This window comes from Octodon degus, unplaced genomic scaffold (assembly GCF_000260255.1).
Source record: "Octodon degus isolate 3935 unplaced genomic scaffold, OctDeg1.0 scaffold00034, whole genome shotgun sequence".
Classification (NCBI taxonomy): Eukaryota; Metazoa; Chordata; class Mammalia; order Rodentia; family Octodontidae; genus Octodon; species Octodon degus.
The window spans coordinates 3902102-3905807 of NW_004524610.1; positions in this window are offsets into that span (position 1 = coordinate 3902102).

Sequence of the window (3706 nt, forward strand, 5' to 3'; positions counted from 1 at the left end):
TCAGGGCTTTCAGATGCAGGGAGAGGCAATCTGTTTGCTGAGCATCAAGCACCTCACTGTCCTCTGCCTGCCTTCAGCTTGTCCCTCACAGGCCACCGTCCTGTCTTAGCTTTGCTTCTTCCATTAAAAACCATAAAAGCCTCCCTCGGAAACACCCAGGGAATCCTTCTAAATCCAGCACCCACCACGGAGCAAGCCTGTGAGTGTCAGGCTTCTGTGTCTTTAGCCTTTCTTGTGCCTCCTAAATTAATGTTAATGCCAAATTTGATTGGCTTCAAAGTATTTTCTGTCTAAAAAAAAATCCCATGCCCTGCACCTTACAGAACAGGCCCGGGCACTCACACACTTGTGTGGCCCTTGGGCTGGAGAGGTGAGACACAGTCCTAATGTCCTTGGGACTGCCTCTCGGCACCAGGTCACTGGAGACACCTGGTTTGTTGTTTGTTGTACACAAGTGACACCTGAAGGTTTAGCACTCCTGTCGGCCTGCTGAGGCAGATGTCGCGGGTTTGCCCTTCCTGTCCTCTATCATGCTTGCGTCTGTGTGCCATTAACTCCTCACTGTCAAGTGCTAATGTGCCTGAGCGGCAGTGCCTGGCGGATCAACCACCTGGCTCCACCTTTTGACAGAGCTCAGCTCGAAGAGCTGACCTGCAGACCTACTGGGGCTGCAGATTGCAGTTGTCTTTAAAAAAAAAAAAAGGCATCACTTTCACTATTCACCTTCTTCCTGCCCAGTGTGCATCTCTAGGCTCATGACATTCTCTCCCTCTGTTCCCTAAACTGCTTTCCAAATTTCCCAAAGAAATTGAACACCTATGGTGTGTGGAACTTCGCAATTTCCACTGGGTTCCATTCCAATTAACCCGAATATCGAGGTCTGTCCTAAAGGCTGCATGGTGTGTCTGTGGCAGAACAAGGTAAGAAAGGAAACAAAAATGCCGCCAGCTTGAAGCCCCCCTCGGAGGGGAGGTGCAGAGCAGAAAGGGACACTTCCTGAAACGCTCAGGATCAAATATGAGCCCTCGTGGCTGTTTTTTGATTAATTCCTGGCACAGATGTCTACCGAGCCAGGAGCATTTTCCTACCAGTGCCTACTCACAAAGCACTCCCATGTTCTGAAACAATGCCGCCATGAGCACTCATACTTGCAGTTTCACACGTGTGGGGTCATTCTGTCAAAAGGAAAGAAGCTGAGAGAGGCTCGGGCACCACTTCCTGCAGCTTTCGAGCTGCCCAGAGTTCTATGGAATTCCATCCCGTCACAAGCGCCACTACTGCTCACTACATTAAGTAACATTCATGGCCTTGTATGAGCTTTACCTGCAAAAGAAGCGCTGGACTTTAATGTGCGACGTGAATTTGACTGCTCAGTTCTTTTAACCATTCAAAATGTTAAGATTATAAATCGCGGAGACTCCTGTGCAGTGCTACTTTGAATCACCCAAGGACGGCAGGGCAAATCGTGCTGGAAATCTCCATTAAGATGCCAGCTTGGCTGCAAATAGTTTTCCAGGCAAAACAATATGTGAGGTGCTTGGAGGATGTTAGGGCGCTGAGCCCATCTGGAGCATTTCTGGGTGGTGACAACAGACTAAATCCAAGTACAAATATGGCGGGTCAATTCTCCACGAGGTCGGTCTCCCGGGGTGAGCTGGTTCTGTCGGGGCCCTAACCTGGGCACTCTCGCTGCCCCAACAGCCACGCACAGCAAGGATGTCTTTGCGACAGTGCAAGGCCCGCCCTTCCCAGAATGGAAAGCTCTGCTCTCAAAAAGCTTCAATTTTCTGCTGGCAGTGCCAGTCATGGGGCAGCACCTTATTGTTAAAAGAGGAACCCGGAAATGGATGACCGATTTTACTTATTCAGGATGAGTAAAAAGAAAATAACTGTTAAAAGTCTATAATGTACTGAAAACCATGCTAAACACTTTATACGTTTAATTCTCCGAAACATCCTAAAAAGCAAGTGCCTTTGTTACTCATTGTTACGCAAGTAAGTTGTTCATAATCACAGAAGACAGCGCTCTGGGTGCGACAGATGCCGTCTTTGCATATCGATTCATTTTGTAGGTTTTTGTTCATTCTTTAATACTGTAACCAAAGGAGGACCTCCAAAGAGCTCACGATGCTCACGTCAGTCGTCGTTGGTAAATATGCCCTGGCTTTCGTCGGGGGGCACAAGCCAAGCCCTCAGCGGGGCCTCTCCCTCGCGTCCCCTGGACCGGTCCTTTTCTTGCCCTTAATGCCTGGCCCCTTTCTTGCCGAGGGTGAATATGCTGCTTGCTACCTGCAAATCCCGCCCTACTTCCACGAGATCTGCCCAGTCCGCTCTACTTCCAGCTCTTCACACTCCATTCGATGCATTCTTTTATTTGTGGACTACACAGCGCTCCCGAAGGCACCGTGCCTTTCAGCGGTCCGGAGTGCTAAATGCGCAGCGACCGCCTCCCCCCGTCGGCGCCTGAGCAGCCTCGTTCTTCTCGCGGCCCTTCCGCCCGCCCCTCCCTCCATTCCCCACACCCTTCTCTCTTGCAAAAGGTCGATCTCCCCGTTTCTTGTTATTTTCTCTTCCTCTTTGTAGTTTGGGTTTCTCTCATAGGAGAACCATATGACACTTAAATTTGTATGTCTGATTTATTTTATCTGACTTACAGTATCAAGACGCTTCCATTTTCGTCAGATGACTCAGGTTTATCCTTCTGTGGTGGAAGTGGGCTTAACTCTGTATTTTCTTTGCCCACCCATCTGCTGATGGACATGTCCCAGGACACAGCTATTCCGAGTTACCCTGCGATGACACGCGTTTTGTGGATCACTGTCGCATAAACCCTCCTCCATTGTTGTGGGACTGGAAACTGGTCCAGCCGCAGCGGGCATCAGTGTAGATTCCTGAAAGAACTGAAAACAGAACATCCCAGCCATTCCTTTTCCCGAAATAAAGTCATCATATTAAAAAGTATAATTTCTCGAAGACCACTGGGATACATATTTTATTGCTATAAGGTCATATAATAAATTTCATTATAAACTACAAAGTACGGTGGCTTCTCCTGTGCCCTCCTAATGCCTTCTATATAGTGGCTGCCAGAGCGTGTGCCTCAACCCCAGTTAGTCAACTTCTACTCGTACACAGTTCTTCTGTCTGTAACTGCGCAGCTGCGCAAGAGGAGCCACTCGCTTGCCCGCCCACTCCCGCATCACCCCTGGGAGAACAGGGCTGGGCACACAGTGGGTGCTCGGAGAGTGTGCTGAATGAGTGAGCCCTGCGCCACAGGATGAGCTCCCGTCCTTCCTTTGCAAACCTCAGGTGCATTTACTCCGAGCTGGCATCATGGAAGATTTTTTTTTTCAGTTTTTGTTCCATGTTTTGAGAGCACTTTGCTACCTTGCTGTGAAATATGGGAATTCACAAGGTTACATACAGCACATTAAAAAAATAAAACAAAACACTGCTCTTTTCACTCTTGGGCCTGCAGATTTGCATTTACATCAATATATCTTATTATTGATTATGTAATTTAAACTACATCCAAAAAAACATCATTTTGTTCCTTGACACTTTCATTTAATGTACATTTGTTGGCTCTAATAAATATGTACTATGGAGAGTTATAAAGGAAATTTGAGCCTGAGTAAAAATGTTATCTATCTACCAGAACACTGCCTGGCATTTGCCCCCTGCCAGATTGTATTAAATGTAAGTA